Source organism: Zalophus californianus, chromosome 2 (assembly GCF_009762305.2).
Source record: "Zalophus californianus isolate mZalCal1 chromosome 2, mZalCal1.pri.v2, whole genome shotgun sequence".
Taxonomy (NCBI): domain Eukaryota; kingdom Metazoa; phylum Chordata; class Mammalia; order Carnivora; family Otariidae; genus Zalophus; species Zalophus californianus.
This window is the reverse complement of record NC_045596.1, coordinates 27,597,621-27,618,215: the sequence shown is the minus strand read 5'-3', so window position 1 is coordinate 27,618,215 and position 20,595 is coordinate 27,597,621. Positions and strand designations below refer to the sequence as shown.

General features: G+C 36.5%; 1 non-coding gene across 1 annotated transcript; it reads left to right on the top strand.

Moving 5' to 3' along the window:
* The first annotated feature begins 12,737 nt into the window (after positions 1–12,737).
* LOC113926084 lies at positions 12,738–12,842 on the top strand. Its single transcript, XR_003521166.1, has one exon. It is a non-coding gene; the product is annotated as a U6 spliceosomal RNA (small nuclear RNA).
* Positions 12,843–20,595: the final 7,753 nt, after the last annotated feature.

Genomic DNA, 20,595 nt, shown 5'->3' with positions numbered 1-20,595 from the left:
ATTATAATATGGGCGCCTGGGTGGCTCAGTCATTAAGCGTCTTCCTTCGGCTCGGGTCATGATCCCAGGGTCCTGGGATCGAGCCCCACATCGGGCTCCCTGCTTGGCAGGAACCCTGCTTCTCCCTCTCCCATTCCCCCTGCTTCTGTTCCCTCTCTCGCTGTGTCTCTCTCTGTCAAATAAATAAATAAAATCTTTAAAAAACTAATTATAATAGTATTTTCTCTTTCTTACAGCACAAGACATCTTAACTGATAGAGAAAGATACCTAAGCAAAGCCCACAGAGATCAGGTAAGGCTCCTCAAAGTAAATACCACCTGCTTACACCATCAAACCGCTTGCCAATTCTATTGAAGTTTCTTGTTCTCCGACCACTGTCCATAGCAGATTCAGTCAACGGACCTGAATAAGGCGCATATATTAGAAGCCTAGTGCAATGTCATATCCCAAGGAATTTTCTTCAAAATCAGAGACCCTATGATATCAAAATTATTGGAACCCAAAAGAAGCAAGAGAAATATTAAATAACCACCCCATATGTGCAATCACTCACTTAAAAGTCATTAAAAAAAAGAATAAACATTCAGGGACATTGAATTTCTCAAGCTAGACAACAAAAGTTGCTAACTCACAAAGGTTGTAAACATAATTACTAAGAGACCTTGTGTTACTGCTTAAAATGCACCTGAATGGATTGTATAGCTTTATTTCCTGAAACTCTCCTAGCCGTGAGGTGAGGAGCACAGAAGGATGCAAGAGATTGTGTGCAAAGAAAGAGAGATACAGTCCTACCAAGTATGCTTACAAAAATTATTCCAACCATTCAACCCTCCCTTCTCTTACCCTAATGAGGGGCTGTTTCATATTTCTTTTATGTAGGAATATTTGAAGGTAGAAAAAAATTACATCTTCCATATTCCTTGTACATATGAGTCTGACAGTATGCATTGAACTACTTTTACCAACACAGATGTTGCCGCTCCTTGACCAACTAGTCCGTGTACAATAACCCATGGGGCCCAGCTCTACTTCCCAGAAAACCCAAATTGACTAATGGTGGACGTTGCCCATTGATGTTGTAACCAGTGTTTGAAATTGATACATTGATAAATAAACATATATTTTGCCATCCAAGTCAAGACCCTTCTGTGAGCAAAATAAAAGCTGTTAATAATTTAACTGAAGTAACTGGCATTGCCCAGGACCGTCCAATGTTCTTCCATTCAATCCAGGAAGAAGCTTTTATCTCAAAACCTTAGATAGTGGTGCCCTTCAACGTCACTCTTTTTTCAGTAAAAATCTCTATATTCCCAAAACTGTATTCTGAACTATTCAATAAAATATACTTTAAGTGCTAAATTGCTTTAGAAAATGAACTAATTTGTATGTAATAAATTTTATTGGTAGTTGGCATTTGAAAAGGTCAAGGTTGATTGGAATTCCTAGAATTTCTTCCATAAAGAATTCTTCTTTATGCAAGAAATGGAATTTGAAATAAACCTTGCAAGATGTGTTGGGTAGAGGAAAGATCAATGGTGGTGTGGAAACAATGCGAAGGGAGGGAAAAGCAATATTATACTAATCGATTCAAACTGACTAATAATATGCATCATCTTCATAAAAGTGATAACCATTTACTGATTTACAGTGTGCACAAGACTTGATGCTTTCCATTTGATATTTACTCCAATGGATTAAATTCTACCAATTCTTTTTGATAGATGCGGAAATTATAATTATTCTCAAATCATATTTAAAGAAACGGGGGAGGAGGATAAGGTATTTAGCTAGAGTGTAAGAAATTTAGTCATATAGGCAAAAAAAAAAGATGTTTTATGACTTTAAATCCAGTGTTCCTTCTGCTCTGTAACATCTCTTCTCTAATAATCAGAAGATAGTGCAATAATTGTCTCTGTGTGGCTGAAGGGAAAAAGAAGTGAAAATAATTCCACAGTTGTTATAAGACTGAAAAAGAAAAAAAATGTGGAAACCATTTAAAGAAACCAAGGAGGGGTCAGGAATAGAGCTGGCTGTGAGCCAAAGTGCAGTTTTTGAAAGCAGAGAGGACAGCAAGTAGGCCCTAATATTCTGTAACTGTGACATTAAGCTTCTAATAACAAATATATATATATACATATATATATATATATACACACAAAAATGTTGGGTATAGAGGATAAGAACATATTCCATTGTCTATTTAACTGAATAACAATCAGAATGCAGCTGTTTGACGTGGAAAATATTGTGGTCTAGTGGACCAGAGTCTAGACTGGGCTCTACTCCCAGTTCACTATTGAATCTGGCAGGACCTTAAAGAGATTGCAGAAGACTAGGAATTGCAAAGGATTTACTGGCTCCTTGCCTACTTCTTTCCTCCATAGCCATTGGTCTTTAACTGGATCCTGGAAAAACTGAAAGTCTGTTCCCAAATATCATTAATCTCCTTTGGAAAAGTTTTGTGACACAGAGTAGGGATGGAAAAAAGGTCAAAAACCCATTGTAGAGAACAAGTAAGAACATGCATAGGTAAGATAAAAAGATAAGTATATTAGCAAGTGGCTATTAGTGAATACCAAACCTTCTGCTGAATTTGTTAAAATGTAATGATAGGTTGCACTTGGTTGTGTGCCCTCATCCTACTTGTTTGCTCATGGTTGGACAGCATATATCTCTTATTTTCAAATGCACAAGGAAATGATGATATTCCTTGCATGAGCAATTTTGTGCTTCATTGCTCTTAATTGCGTGCTTAAGCTTCACTCTTTGAAAGGCTGCAAAGTCTTAGAAAAAAAAGGATGTCAATATGAGAGATCTTGCAGAAATACAAAAAAAATCTGAAGAAGGGGAAAAAATCTGCTGCTTTAAAGAGTAACTCATTTAAAAACACAGTTTATGCATTGAAATTAAGTATAAGCCTAGCCTATATGGGATTCAAAAGAATTTCATTACATAAAAGAGTGTTTGAAATAAGTAACAAACTGCCAAAATCAACAATGAAAGCAGAGTGGTATAAATAAGCTCAAGAGGGAACTGAATCAATTTTTAAAAAAGAAAGAAACCAGGGCTACTGTCTTGATTCTTGTGGCAGGAAAAAATATCTAAATCAACCTCTTCAGGTGATCACTGAATTTGACCTATTCCTTACTGTAGTTAATATAACACAACATCACTTAGAAATTGATTTTGATTTATTATATATGCCAGATAAAATTATAATCTTCCTTTTACTTAACCTAAGTTCTCTGAGGGCAGAGACTGGTTAATTTTTCATTGTTTTATTCCTATACCTATGGTCATGCTTAGCAAGGAGCAGACCGTAAGTTATAAGTTATTAAATGAAGTATTGAAGAAATAATGGACAAATGAGCTTACAACAGCAAGAACCACATATTACTGTTCCAACAATATCAAATCCGGAGCATTGTGCACACAACAAATCTTATTCTTAGAACCATGATCTCTTTTATTTCTGATATGTCAGTTCTTGTTTATTGCTGCCCTCCATGTTTCTACAATAGTCACTCATTTATAAGTTCCTTTTCCTTTCTAAAAGAATTGGGAGTAGTAATTTTTTTTTTTTTTTGTCATCAATGCTTGCTGCCATATTTCTTTTGTGAGTGTATGGAATAGACAGGCAGGCATTAGGTTCATGTTTTCACTGCAAGGATTTCTTAGGCTTTTTGATGCTCTCATTTCCTGACAGACTTAATGATCTTTCATAAGCTCCTCATTTGCTACCTACTTGAGCGCTAGGGAGCAAAGAGCCCAGTAAATTCTAGGGGACTCTTTTTAAAATCAGACCACAATGAAGGTCTATAAATGTACATGTTCCCTGGATTCCTCTCATAGAATTCATTTTTAAAGTGATTTCAAAATGAGGTTGGTTTTATTTCACACTAATTAATTTCCAATTCCTTTTTGCATCCACTTCATATTCTTCCAGTTTTAATGAATCTAAATAGTAGAGAACTGCCTATATTTATTTGTAATATTTCCCAGTATAAATTTTATTACTCAATTTATTAACAGTAAATGCCACTTTACATTGGAGAGAATTGTAGTCTGTGTTTCACGGCATTTGGGGTTGGGTTATTTCGTTAATGCATAAACTTTACAAGTATTCTGAGTTTAGATATATGTTCAACTCTTCAGAAAATTAGACATTTTTTTCCCCTCTCAAGTATTCCTTTTACTCATAGAATCTTAGTTTCACTCATTGTAGGTCAATGTTTATTCCAGGCTTCAATATGCTAAAGACTCAAACCCTCAAATAAAGTATCCAGTGCTTGGACCAACATATTGAGTCTCAAATTGTGGATTAAAACTATTGTTTTGATAGTAATTACTACTATTTTATTTCTCTTCATTATACTTCTTGTAGATCTTGCATTGCTAAGTAGCTTTTCTATGTTATAAGGTTACAAATTTTTAGGGCTGACAGGGATCTCAGAAAGGATTAAAATTTTATTTTGTGTGTTTTTTTTGTTGTTGTTGTTGCCCTTACCCACATGATCTATTCTCAATGTTCTGCCCTGATTGTTGGACATCTATTAATGGCATCACCTGGATTCCTTTGCAGGCAGGCTTCTAGTTGGGTTTCTTCTAGTTGGGTTTCTTTAAAGAGACAGAGGTCAGATTTTTTCTTCTCCAATCCAGGCTTGTTTTAGCTGTGGTTCTCATAGTGACTGTACTTCATTGGTGGAAGACCCCTCTCACTATTGCCAGTTTTAAGAAGACTCAGTCCCCCTTGTCACTTTCCTAAAGTTTGCTCACACATTTATGATCTCTTCATTGAAATCCATTCAATGGAACCATGTGAGTGGGCAAGATTGTAAGAGATAGAGTAAGTGATTACAAATGTACCACCAGAAACACAAGCTCAAATGGAATTCTAGGTACAGATTGATCATATGTTAGTTGAACACATGGGTGGTATCCTTGCTGGGCAAAGTGCAGTGATAATCTGTTACTCACTGACACCAGACCCAACCAAATTATCATTACTGGTGGCTAATTGCCTACCTGATTTGCAGCCTTCGATGCTAAATGAAAATGCCAGCTCCTTTGCTTAAAATTCATGAACAATTTCAAGACAATAATAACAGAGCATTAAAACAATTGTTGGGTCCTAGTAAGTACAGGGCCCTATGGAATTACAAAGACTGCAAGCCTTCGAAACTGATTCCAGGTGAGTACACTGGGTTGGAGTACCAATGGAGAGCAAATGTTTGTGTGATCAAGTGTTGATTCAACCAAATATGATCAATATGAAAATTCTATTGATTACAAAACTGTAGGGTAGAAGGCCTGTCTCTGTGCTGGTGATCTTGGCATAATAAATAATAATATCAATTAATACAAAATATTAATTTTATAAATTAACATGATCCATATATTAATTTATTTATATTAATATCATATATAACATAATACATATTAATATAATATAATAAATTAATATAAATATTAATTAATATCGATAAAATTATTATCATTATTTGAGGGCCTCTAATTCTCAATTGCAAAAAACGTGGGAAAGCAGAAAGCTTCCATGAGAATCTTAAAACAATTTCATGTCTCATAGCTGCAAGAAAAACATGCTGAAGACTTGGCTCTAAATTGAACTCTGTTAGGTTAAGAGTTACAGGGCCAGTTAAACATGCAACTTCCACATCTCTTAGATTTGAAATTGGACACTGGTTGGGAATTGTGGGATTTGAAGACTTGGTTTGGAGGCATTTTGGTAGATACAAACAAAATTGGGAATCTTTCCCTAAAATATTTTTGAAATCCATTTCCAGCAGAAAAATTTCTTTTTCTACACTCTGAGGAAACAAGTATTCCCTTTTATAAAAATCCATTAATGACTTGACCTGGGGCAGTTGCTTGCAAAGGAATTCTTATTGTCCCAAATATACTCCCCCACTATCCATCTGGACCCAAGCTCTGGACTAAGAAATACAGTGTCTACAAAAGGAGATAGGCTATGTATCAAATAAAACCAAGATTTTACCACCAGCAAGATTTAATACCACCAAGGTATTAAATCTAACAGGACCAATTTATCAAAACAATGGTTTTAACCCAGTATTAACTTTTAATATGTTGGCCCCAGCACTTGAGCGTGTACCTAAGAGTTTGATTCCTTAGCATATGGAAGTCTGGATTAAACAGTGACATACAGTCAACAAAGCTAAGATGCTAGACTTCTTGGCATGCTATATAGGAAAGAGGCTGAAGGCTTAGTGAAATGGGCATGTTGGAACTAATCTGAATGACTCAAAGATTAACTAATATGTTTTTGTGGAGAAAACCAGCATTCCTGAAAAGATCTGTGTGAGGGTCCTCTGTAAGTTGGAGGTGACATTGGCAATGATATCATGGAATTGGACTCTCTGATTTCAACAGGAATAATGGCATCTTTGAATGGTAGAAGCCATTTGTCAGTGCTTAATGAACAGAAATAAAGTGGTTGTAATTACCCAATAAGCCTCACTGCTGAGTTTCAAACAGATTATTTCAACCAACTAGGCTCTACAAAGAAACCTGATTGATCACAATGTCCCTGGGAATGAAAGAGATAGGCAACTTATTAATGTGCTATTTTATATTTATAGGTAAGACTTATGTCTGGTGGGCAGAAACCCAACTTCAGTCTCCACAGGAAGGATTCAAAGCTTCTCATACAATATTAAGACCTAAATCACTTTACCACTTTACAGATATGGAGCATATATATTGAGGAAAGGAGAGGAATCCCTTTTAAGAATTATACACACACACACACACACACACACACACACACACACACACACACTTCCTCCAAACTTTATGCAGAAGAATTTGTGGCCATTTATAAAGTGGTTAGCCACTGGAAAACTGGAAATACAGGGATCTCCTAAGATTATTAGATACTAGATATGAATAGATGAATAGATGCTGTGACCCACCATTTAGAGTGGAACTGACAGAGGTCATATGGTAGATGGTCCAGTGGCCCAGCTTGTGGTTAAAGACTGGGTTCCTGAAGTTAAAAAGTAGTTAAAAGACACACTGAACAACTAGCAAGATCCCTACAATTGTTCCCTGACCCTTGTTAAGATAAAAAAACAACAACAAAAAACAACAACAAAAAAACAAATAGAAGCTATCAGAACATTCCTTACTTTATACCCTACCACCATCAAACAGTAAGTGAAAATAAAATCAATACTACATTTAATAGGAAAATACAGATTATATTGCTATTTCACATTTTAAGAATGTGAAAGGTCAGAGTTGGTAATCTTTTTCCTTCGGCTGGTGAATGTTCTATTGATCTTGGAGAATAACTTGTATTATAAACTTGGTAAGATAGAACCAACCACCACTGAAGGTCAAGATGCTATACCTTTATGGAAAAAATTAGCACATCCCCTGGTAGCTGGCATAAAGCAACTTATCTGAGAAATGTTCTTTATTCGTTTGCTTTTATTTTCCAGGCCATTTTGTAAGAAACATTAGAAACAGTTCTCCTTCAGCAAACAGGGATGGTTTTACACTTTATTCAAAGTTATGTCAAATTTCTTGCTCTTTGTCATAGTGTGATCTGCAGAGACCTCAGCTACCTTAATACCCTTGTAGGCAGGAGAAGCAAATATCCTAGATATCTTAATAAAACACATGCATTCTGGAGAAAGGGAAACTAATCCATAAAATTTTAGGTGAAAACATTATTGTTAAATTCTCTAGGAGTACAGTGGTGTCTCAGGTCATCCCTTCCAAAGTAAAAGACAAATTGTTCCACTTTGCTCCAGCTATCACAAATAAAGAGGCTTGAAGTGTATCTTTGGATTTTGTATGTAACATACAACGTATTTAGATGAGCTCTCTAACTTACTTTATCAGGTAAACCATGAGGATGCTAGTTTTGAAAAAAGATGAGGAAGGAAAGGCTCTGCAGCAGGTCCAGTCTGGGATTCATGATGTTGTGCCCTTGTGTTTATAGCAGACAAAATGTTACTTGAAGAATCTATGGCAGATAAGGATGTTCTCTGAAGCCCCACTGGGAAAATCAGAGTACATATTTGTAGAATGTTGGAGCAAAGCCATGTCCTTTTCTGCCAATAACGATCTTTATCTAGAAGCATATCAGGACCTATATAACTCCTGTGGTAGAAATTCAATGCCTAATCTAGGACACCAAGTACATTGATATTCGCACTGCCCATCACACACTAGGTGGTATAATGATACATCAAATCATTACATTGTGCTTATGCTACAGCATTTTATGAGTAAAATGAAACAGTGTAGATGACACCAGGCTCCAGCAGGTAAAAAAAGACATGACGAAGATTCATAAGTAGGCACTTCAACATACTACAGTAATTAGTTCTGATATTTTGCAATCTCCTTTTCAATCAACACTTAATAGCTTTTTTTTTTTTTTAACAGGAAAAGGCAAAGCATGGCATTACATATGCTTCTACATGGTATACTGAATGACAGTAGTGAAGAAAATTTTCTCAGAAGATAAAGCTTAAACACAGGACATCTTGTTTCTCACGTTGGGAGAAAAGATGGCTTGAGGAATGGATTTGCACTACCTTATGAGTAAGGGTTGTGTAGCCGCTCAGTTGCTTATTTAGAATAAACTTAGATTAGCAACAATGAGGTCTGGAACAAAAGGATGCAGGTGGACTTCTTGGGATAGGCAACAGAAGAGGTCTTCCACTCTAAATAATCGCCAGACAAGATGAACAATCCTCTGTAGACGAATCTTTTTTATCCATCTACTCTGGTGCTTGCTCAATGAACCCACATACAAAGAAGCCATAACAATAGGGTTAGAGGGTAAGATTTCATCATGACGTATTTCATCCTAACCAAAACCGGTCCGACTATCTACCCTAGCTGAGTACCAAACTTGCAAAGAGCAGAAAACAATAGTGAGTTCCTGATGTTGCACCACTCCCAGATAGAACTGCTAACCACTTGGCAAGAAATGATTACATTGTACCCCTTTAGTCACTGAAGAGGCAGCTACTCATCCTCTTGAGCATAACTAATTTAGGTGTTTTTTCTTTCCACGACTTAATTCTGCTAGTATCATCTTTTGTAGACTAATCAATTGTTTCATTCACTACCATGTTAACTCCATACAACACTATCTCAATTCACCATTTTATTGAGGAAATGGATCCCATAACCATGTAATTGGTCTTACTATGTACCTCATACATAGTAACAGCCAACCTGATAGAAGAGTGAAGTGGCCTATTGAAAGCTCAGTTATGACACCAGCTGGGAGACAATTTGAGAAGTTGGCGTGTTAACCAACAGAATAAGGTATATATCTTAAGCTAGCAAACAATACATGGCACTTTTTCCTGAGACAGAGTTGAGGGGAGTGGGTACTAAGAAATTAAGGTAGGAATGGCTGCAATTATACATAATAAACTGCTTATCTTTATGCTTTTGTTTTGTTTGTCTTCCTCCACCATAACTTAGTGAGTTTAGAAGGTTCTACTTTCTAAGGGAGAAAAGCTTCCACTAGGTAATAAATCTATAATTTTATTAACTGATTGCTGCAATTGTCCACTGGGTACATCAAAAATGTAAATACGGGAGTTACTTTTTTGGCTAGAGTGATTAATTTTTGTCTTAGTCAGCTTGGGCTGCTATAACAAAATACCAGAGACTGGGTGGCTTAAATAACAGACATTTATTTTTTACAGTTCTGGAGGCTGGGAAGTCTGAGATGAGAGTACCAGTAAGACTGGGATTTTGTTGAGGGTTCTCTTCCTTTTTACAGACAGGCACCTTCTTGCTATGCGCTCACATGGCAGGGAGAGAGCTCTAGTTTCTTCATCCATTTAAATGGTCCCCAAACATTCAGTCCATACAGTCTTGATTACCAGGGGGAAATTAGATTGCTTCTATACAGGTGGGGGCAAAGGAAAGTGAGTTAATAAAGAGGGGCCAGAAACAAGTGGACCTATGTAAACAAAAATTCATTACCCCTTGAAGTAAAGAACCAGTCAAGGCAAAATGCTGCCAGAAGAGAAACTGAATATGAAATGATGGAAATGACTTGTTTTATGCAAGTCTGATTTCTTACTCACAAATTTAAGGCACACAGGTCTGGAGTATTTTAAAAGTATTTCAACCAAAACAAAATACTGCAATGGAATGAGCTAAGAAACATATATGAGAATCCAGTTGTCTTCAATTAAGTAAGCATTGAAGCTATTTGCAAAAATGTAAAATGATATAATCTTTTTCAATTCTCTCTCTCTCAAATAAATAATCTTAAAAAATAAAATAAAATAAAATAAAATAGAAATGTGGGGACACCTGGGTGGCTCGGTTGGTTGAGCCTCTGACTCTTGATTTCAGCTCAGATCATGATCTTAGGGTTGTGAGATTGAAACCCCCTCCCCCCCAGCAATCAGTGTCTGTGCTCAGCAGGAAGTCTGCTTGAGATTCTCTCTCCCTCTCCGTCTGCCCCTTCCCTCTCTTGTGCACACACACTCTCTCTAAATAAAATCTTAAAAAAATAAGAATAAAAATGTGTAACACGTAAACACGTAATACATTTATTTTTTTGAATTAATAAATATTTTGATAATTAATTTTAATTCTAATATAGTAAATAGTGACAGATTTAACCCACATAAACAAAAACTTTTCATTTTTCTCAACTTTTTAAAGTATGTGGAGTAGGTGGGTTTTTTTTTAATACATAAAGTATTTATTTTTTAAATATGCAAAGGAAGCCTTAGGGAAAAAAGCTTTAAGAACTGCTAATTTAAAAAAAAAAATTGAAAACAATTTTATTTCCTAACAAAATCCTCATTATATAATAAGTACTGCCTATCCCCAGAGTTTTTAAACTATAAAAAAGATACCTTTCAATTTTATAAACAAACACAAAAATAAAATGTAACGCAAGGAGTGTTACAATAGCTGTGAAACTAAAGACTAACCTAGTCTAGAAAAAGCCTTCAGAAGTAAGAGTTGAGAATCAGCTTAGAAAGTGAATCACTGTGTCTTTGTCTCCACAGCTAGGATCATAAAGATAATACTAACATTAGCAGCTATTAACTTTATTTCCATTTTATAATAAGGAAGGCAATAGAAGAAACATTGTTTCACAACCACCAAGAGATCAACAGTAAATATGGCAGTTTTTTGGAGGAGAAAGAGGTAAACGATATGAAAGAAGTTTTGTTATTTTGTGTTTTTTTTCAGGTGATTAAAATAATTTATATTCATTACCATTAATGTGAGTTATTACATGTATTACACAGAAAAGAAGATTGTAGCAAGCTTAAGGTCCAACACCTAGTAAATACTGGAGCCAGTATTGAAAAACAATTAGATCTATGTCCAAGGTCTCTCCTTTTATCTTCACATTACATAATAATTTTGTCCTAACACATTAAAATTGCCTTATACTTCCCTGGCATATATAATGAATATTTGAACATTAAAATTTTAATCTCTTTATTAAAATTCTATTCTACATGTATTGCAAAGAATGTGGATTGTGCATTAGTGTTAAATTCATATTAATATGCATTGTGAACCTAAGCAAATGGAAAATCAATACATGTCAGTGACATACTACATACACACTCTATAAGGCTAGATTAGGTACTATTTACACAATACCAACAACCCTGTGAGGGGAAAATCAAAACTAATATATGACTGAGTGCTTAGGGAACATAAAATAGATTATAAATTATTAAAACGGATTTTGAATTCCACAAATATTCAGTGGGCTCTCATGGGGCACGTGGCTAATAATAAAAGGTACATTCTTGCAGTAGTACTAATAGGGTTGGACTGGATAGAGATAAGAACCATAACAGAAATATAAGCCCCAGGTTTCCCAAAGGTCTGATGAAAGTATTTTCAAATTCTGTACATCAGGAATCCCTTCTTAAAATGGCCTTCCTCCATCTGCCTTCCGTCACTAATGCTTGACACTCTTGAGTAAAGGAGCAGATTCTTATTCTGTCATCATATGTATGAGATAGTATAGGGTAAGAACAGAGTCTCCGGAACTTACGCTGGATTATACAAAGCTGCACTGCTTACTAACTGTGTGACTCTGGGCAACTTAACTCAACCATCTGTGTCTCAGTGTTCTTGTGGGTTGAAACTCGCATGGTAATGGTACCCATCTTGTACTTTTTACCTTATTAATGATAAATAACCCTGAGACAAGTTTAAATGACTTATATTTTCATATTAGCATGTGTTAATTGCTGCAGATACTTTTCTAGGAGCAAGTTTTGTTCAGAGAATATACAAGAATCAGAAGTGAAAACTTTTATTTCTGAAGTAAGGGAAGATTATAGGAACATAGAGCATAGAATGAGTCCTCAAGAATAAAAGGGATTAAAAATGCATACATACATATATACATAGCTAATTAGTTGTTGCCTAATGAGCAAACACAGAACTACAGTGGCATACAATAGTAAATATTTATTTCTCACATAAACTTGTGGAGTTTAGATGGTTTGATAGGGCCTGTTTGGGCTGTTCTGTTTAGTTGAGTTGGACTCTGTCTTGCATCTACAAATCAGCTAAGGGTTTGGTTATAGTCTGGATTTGACTGGGATGCCACATCTTGGAACATCGATATGTTTGCCTGCTCCTGTGACCAGGTCCCTAACTCAAGTACATACCTTTCATGGAGATGTGCACAAGAAGAAGTGCAAGAGAGGAAGCCCGAGTGCTCATTTCAGCAGCACACATGCTAAAATTGGAACAATACAGAGTTTTAGCACAGCCCCTGTGCAAAGATGACATGCAAATTCTTGAAGCAGTCCATATTTAAAAAAAAGAGACAGAGAGAGGAAACCCCATCTCACAAGTGCTAGGTCTCCACGTCACATCTGCTAAGGCTGTCATTGGCCAAAGTAGATGTAGTATGTTGAATAGTGGTTGCTAAAAACATACACCCACATTTCAGAACCTGTGAAAGTGAGCTTATTTGGTAAAAGTGTCTTGCAGATATAACTGTTAAAGGAACTCAAGATGAGATCATCCTGGATTACTGTGGCTGGTGGGCCCTAAATCTAGACACAAGAGTACTTAGAGAGAAGAGGGGCAGACACAGACAAAGAGGAGAGAACCATAGAAAGATAGAGGCAGAGATCGGAATGCTTGAAGCCACTACCAACTGGAAGAGGCCAGGAAATGTTCTTCCCTAGAGGCTCTGGATGCAGTGTAACTCTGCTGACAAACTTAACTTGGGACTTCTGCCATCCAGAACTGGAGAGAATAAATTTTTGTTGTGTTAAGCCATCAAGTTTGTGGCAATTTGTTATGACAGCCCTATGAATCTACCGTAACAGGTAACACATTTGAACTTAGATTCAAGTAGTTAGCAAAGTAAGCACTGCTCACAGGCACTGCAACGTTATATGGACAAAGACTGAATACAGATAAATTTGAAGAATTGAGGTAATTAGTTCAACCCACTACCAGGACTCAGCCCCAACTCTCAAGAAAATGAAGAAGCTTCATGACACTTCTGTTTTCTAAGTTTTATGAAACATTAAAAATAAACCACTATCATGCACTCACATGCTATTTCTTGTGATGTTATTTTGATTCATTACATGTTTGGTAAAAGACTCAGAGAGGTCCCCTGTGATCTCCGCCTCTTAGTGAATCACTTGTTTATTTTAATCTCCTTTCTTTAAATGTGGGTGGTATCTGTGACTTGTTTCTAACCAACAGAATATGGCACAGGTGATAGGAAGATACTCCAATGATTATGTTATGTATAAGACTTCATCTTGCCAACAGACTTACTCTAGAGATTTCTCCCTTGCTGGCTTTGAAGAATCCATGTTAGGAAGTTCACATATCAAGTTGCTGATGGAAGCCTTCAGGACCCGAGGGAAGCCTCTAGCTATCAGCCAGCAAGAAGCCAGGGAAGTTCTGCAAACACATGGCACTGAATTCTGCCAACAAACTGAGTAAGCTTGGAAATGTATTCTTCCCAGTTGAGCCTCCGGATGAGAACACAGTTCAATGACACACATTGCAGCCTTGTGATAGCTGGAGTAGAGAGCCCAGCTAAGCTGAGCTTAGATTCCTAACTCACAGAAACATTGAGATAATGAATGTGTGCTATTTTAAGCTGCTAAGATTGTAATAATGTATTAAGCAGCAATAAACAAATAATATAATATGAAAAGGGACATTTTCATATTTGTCAGTCATAGATTAGTCTCAATATTTAGGGAATGAATCCAACATAAGCCACGGTTCTAAGATCTCTTTGTTTCTAAATCTGGCAGTGTAATTTAAATAAAAGTTATGGTGATGAACTTTGAGCATATGCGGTAAATGAGTACAACAGTAGAAAACTGCATCCTATGAAAAGGGGAATTTATTTTTGGCAGTGAACAAAGAGTTGGATAAAACGATGAACTCCCTTTGTAAATCTAGAGATTTTTTTTCAGAGGGGAGGGGGTAGTAGATTCATTTTGTACTGCTCTGGAGAGAAATGCCATGACTAATGAATGGAGATCATAAAAATGCAGTTAACTTTCTAAGTAACTAAATGTGGACAATTAGAGAATAGGCTACCAGGTAGAATGGTGAGTTTTTGTTCCTGGAGAAATTTACACAAAGGTTGAATGAAAGCCTATTCCTGATATTATGGGGGGGGGATGATAGATAGGTAGATAGATGATAGATGATAGATCGATAGATAGATAATAGGTAGATAGATAGATGATAGATGATAGATCTATCCATGTATAAATGGATGGCTAGGTAGGTGGATAGTTGGATAGATGGAGATATAATATAAACGGACTGATACATGGAGAGATAAAGGAGAGTTGGATGGATAAATGAGCAGATATAGCTATGATTAGAAATTATACAGATTGACAGAAATGATAGATGATAGATAGATAGATAGATAGATAGATAGATAGATAGATAGATAGATATGAGATAGATGAGAGACGGAGAGAAATAGCTGGATAAGGGAAGAAGTAGATGAATGGATGAATAGAGGGCTGGGTGTAGGGAGAGATGGATAGATAGATGGACAGATAGCTAGCTAGACACAGACAGATAGATTCATGGACGCATAAATGAAGTAGATTGAGTTTTTCTCAACCCTCTTCTTCCTTGAGTCCTAAAAAATTTCAAATGTTTTTTTCACACTGATATCTTGCCTCAGGGATGAAAATACTTTGAGTAGTGGAAACTTCTTTGCTAAAAGCATTAGAAGTATGCTATATACTGGGAGCAAGGGGGAGTGAGGGCCCACTTATCAATCAATCTCATGCCTCTCAATGGTTGATATATTTCTTTTCTAGACTAATTTGTTTGTTGGATGGTGAGTGAATTACAAGCAGCACACGTTGGAATGCTTACTCTATCAAAACAGAAGTCAGCTGCTTTCTCCAGCAATGGCTGATGCCAGCTGGCTAAAGAATGGCATTGGCTCCAGCTGTGTTTTGAAGCTACACATTTCATGTTTTACAGTCCAATCAGATGCACTGGCACTGAATGAAATGGGTCCAGAAAATACAAGAGAGGATGAAATGAATAGGAAGAGGATAATGCTATGTAGTGAAATATATTTTAGTCAGGATTCGAGTTAATCGGTCATATTACTCACAAATATTCACGGTTAATAATGTGAAAGCATTATTTCAGTTTCTATGAAGTCTTTCATATGTAGATTTTAGTTAAATATATATATTACATATATTCATAAACAAGTTGTGCAAGTAAGAAAAAATATGAAGAGATGTCATCTTTGGATTTCTCTCGTTTGGATTTTAGCCAATTATTCTTGTATTTCTTTAAGATTTAAATAATGCATTCAAGTTTTAATTTTACTTAATGTTACAAAAACAGAGTGGCTTTTAGATTTTGAGTAAGTAAATATTAAAATAAAGTGTATATGTCGACCAACTCTTAATTCTTTCAATACTCCAAAGTTTCATTCATCTACTTAAATACTGAGCACCAACTATGTGCCAGGAACTAGAATGAACATATTATAGAACATGAACATGTTATATATTTTTTATTTATTTATTTTTTTTAGAACATGAACATGTTATAACTATCACTCTTAGGAAATCACAAGCTGAAAGGCGACGTAGGAATAAATATTAATAATAAATATTAAATAGAGGATTTTACTATATGATAAAGCCTCAAGGGAAGGGAATAGTCAATTCTCTTTTGAGACTGGCAAAAATTGGTTAGAGAAAGTACTTTTGGCATGCCCTCTAGCATAAGTAGGAATGATCATGAAGAGAAAAGAAGAATGGTAGAAGGGATGCCAGGCCAGGGAGGCAGCCTGATGAATATTAGAGATCACGGTGTGATTTGGGAGGAAAAGTGAGTAAAATGGTGTATCTTCTTGCCCAGGGAAGAAGAGTCAGTTGTACAGATGTGAAAAAATCATTTATTACTTTCTCATAGTATTTTCTGCATCTAAGATAAAAGAGCTATATAGTCATGTGTTTTGTGTTGTGTCTATATTTTTCTTTTTTTTTTTAATTAAAACTGAACCATTAGAAAAATGACACCTAGAAATGTAATTTCTAGGGTTAATTTGATGGTATCCCCTATTCATATTCTAGGATTTTCAGGGGAATTTTTTAAAAATATTTATTTATTGGGCGCCTGGGTGGCTCAGTTGGTTAAGCAACTGCCTTCGGCTCAGGTCATGATCCTGGAGTCCCTGGATCGAGTCCCGCATCGGGCTCCCTGCTCAGCGAGGAGCCTGCTTCTCCCTCTGACCCTCCCCCTTCTCATGTACTAGCTCTCTCTCTCTCATTCTCACTCTCTCAAAATAAATAAATAAATCTTTTATTTATTTATTTATTTGAGAGAGAGAGAGCATGAGCTGGGGGGAGGGTCAGAGGAGAGAGAGAAGTAGACTCCCCACTGAGCAGGGAGCCAAACGCAAGACCCTGAGCTCATGACCTGAGCTGAAGGCGGAAGTCTGACTGACTGAGCCACCCAGGTGCCCCTTTCAAGGGAATTTTTAGCAGCTCTATTATTTACTGCTTATATTTATCTGCCCATTCACTTACTCTACTATCATATAATACATATATTCATTCAAAAAGGATTTATGAGCCTCTTTGCATCTAGGAGTAATGTCAGATGTTAAGGATATGACAGTGAAAAAAATGGTTCAAGTCTTTGCCTTCTAATGAAACTGTCTTTTCTAACTAAAATGACATCAAACTTTAAAAAGAAGATGCAGATTAGAACACAAAATTTCAGATCTTTTTGCTTGCCATTTAGAATTGTTATCACCTCTTGTAATTACTTTCATGGACACTGGCTCTTACTTTGCCTCTGGAGAGTTCTGATTTAGCCAAAATGAGCGTGTTCCATTTTTCTGAATGCAAATTCAGATATTTGTATAAGATGGTTTTGTATGTTTATTCTCTTTGTGATTTATTTTAGGCCACTTTGCCAAGACCTTTAATTGAATAAAATTGTTATCCCTATATTTATCTAGTTATAATAATCAGTACCCTTAATTTTTATGCCAACTTTTCTCCATAAGCTGCCACAGGAGGATAATGGCAATTGAAAAGCTACAAAGAGGTGGGAATAATTATTGTGACCAGCTTGTCATCAGAAAAATTTCTATTAATCCTCAGAGAAAGTCCTGCCAATCCAGCAACATTTCTTTCCCACTGGGAGGGTGAAGCTCCTCATACTTTTTCCCTGCCTTCTCTAAATTACTGCCCCACATTTACTGTTGCAACTGCATTATTGGCCGGTGACCTGATAGTTTTCTCCTGCCTGCCAAATGGTTAGGAAACCACAAGCAGGCCGCTTCCTTTTCTGGAAGCAAAATCACCATACAACAAACATCCGGCTCAGGATAAGTAAATTACCTTGGTCAATTGATTTACAATTTATCTGGGGCAAGGTTTTGATAGAGATATTAAAAGGGAAGTAAAATTTATAATACTGACATAAAGCCCAGAATTCACTGCTTCTGCCAAGATCAGCCACACTCTACACTCCACCAGGCAGGTTAACTCAGCCTTTTGGCTTATTGGATTTTTCCCTTTCCAACAGTTTCATTTATGCTTTGGGGTTTCAATAACCTTCTGCTTAAGGCCCGAAGTCCCCAGTAGAGTACAGGCTTGTGGATATGAGAACAGCCGCTCCACAGTCTCCTGGGTGTGCTTTGGAATCATATTACCCAGTCCCTTCCTTTGATTTCTCCTATTCTCCAGTAGGTGGTAGACAAGCAGTGCTGTGACTACTTATGTAAGCTGCCAGAAAATGCGGGAATCAGAACCAGGGTGTTTTTCTCCAGGCAAGGAATAGATCAGGATGCATTAGGCTGTTGCTGCTTTCTTCCTAACTCTTGTTCTGGCCATCAAATCCTCTTTTAAAGGAAATGTATCAAGTCACATTTTTTTAAAACATTACAAATGCTGGTCCAGTTGTATTATTCTAAAAATAAAATAAAAAAATAAAATAAAACAAAAATAATAAAATAACAAAATAAATTGTTTTCTCACCAATGGATTGTTTTGGTTGTGAGGAAGTAGATATTTTGAGAAAATCAAGAAAAAGGTAAACAACGCTACATACCAGACAGCAGACCTGGTCCTTCCTCACGTCTTGTGTTTATTCAGTGTAGTTAACAACACATGACAGACAGAACATGCTTACTAAATTTACATTAAGTTTATTTTCTAAATTTAGAGAGTGAGGGTGGAGGGCTGGAGAGAGAGAAAAGAGAAGGAAACGAGAGGGAGAACAATAGCACATGGCATATTTGAGAATGTGATCATGGATTATCCTTAAGCTGTTTACAGTTTACTAGGCTGTTATTCTTCATTGTTTAAAGTTTACTTTATAGTATTACTATGGAGTATGGAACGTTCAAATTGTCCAGGTGACAGACCTTTTTCTCATGGGAAAATAATACAGTAGCATTCTCATTAAGAAGAGTCAAACAAGGGCGCCTGGGTGGCTCAGTTGGTTAAGCAACTGCCTTCGGCTCAGGTCATGATCCTGGAGTCCCAGGATCGAGTCCCACATCGGGCTTCCTGCCCAGCAGGGAGTCTGCTTCTCCCTCTGACCCTCTTCCCCCTCGTGCTTTCTATCTCTCATTCTCTCTCTCTCTCGAATAAATAAATAAAATCTTAAAAAAAAAAAAAAGAAGAGTCAAACAAATCAAACCATTATCTTTTTGGTTAACATATTACATTGAAAAAAATCTTGCTTGGGATATTGTTTGTTAAATCATCATGTAACTTTCAATTACTTGGGGATATAAGGAATTAAGTCTAAAAAAGGCAAAGATTTAAATAATATGCAAAAATGGAAGTCTGATAACTCTATAACTATTCCCCTACACTGTGCTGTCTTTCTCTATAATCAAGGTTAACTAAAAAGTATGGCTCCCTCTGGACAGAAGAATAATGATTACAAAAAGTAAAAGAGAAAACACCAAACACTAGCTTGGCTGGGGTTGTGCTTTGACTGCACTGGGTAGGTGTGTCATCTGTTCCAAATTTCCAACCTTTATTCATGATGCTTATGTCACTGACTTGATTCTTATCTACTTATTTGTATCCAGATTCAAGCCCCCCCATTTTCCTGTATCCTTAAACTCTATTTCTTTTTTTTTTAAGATTTTATTTATTTATTTGACAGAGAGAGACACAGCAAGAGAGGGAACACAAGCAGGGGGAGGGTCAGAGGGAGAAGCAGGCTTCCCGCGGAGCAGGGAGCCCGATGCGGGGCTCGATCCCAGGACCCTGGGATCACGACCTGAGCCGAAGGCAGACACTTAACGACTGAGCCACCCAGGCGCCCCCTTAAACTCTATTTCTATATACGGTTTCATCCCCAGTTTAAACATCTAGACTTTATTCTTGGACTTACATGGCCTATATGTTTTCTTGCAAATACTATGCATTTAATAATGCCCTATTATGTTAAATTGTATTCATTTTATTTCTGTTCATGCTCTATACAAAATTAGACCTGACTCCACCTTACCTTCTCATCTTACCTTTTCTCTTGATTTTTTTAAAGACTTTATTTATTTAATAAAGAGAAGGCATAAGAAGTGGGAGCAGCAGGCAGAGGGAAAGGGAAAGCAGGCTCCCCATGAAATAAGAAGCCTGATATGGGGCTCAAACCCAGGACCCCAGGATCACAACCCGAGCCAAAGGCAGATGCTTAACCGACTGAGCCACCCAGGTACCTCTTGATTTTTAACTGATATTCTGCAATGTGACCTGACTTCATCTTCAGGGTTTGTGGTACCTCCATAGCAAATGTGAAGGTAGCAATCATTTATTTATGCTCTCTATTCTGTGTCCATACTATTCATTCTCTCTTCAAGATACACACTCCCAACCTCCATTTTCCCTAATATGTCTTTAAGTCCATGATCCCTATGGCACAAGTCAAGGCATATAAATGAGAAAATAATCTTTGCTTGAATTTAATTTTCACAAATGAGCCTGGAGACAAGATTTCAAGACAGAGAATTTCCTTAAGATGTGCCTGACTCTTAGTAAAAGTGGGGTTTCCTTTAATAG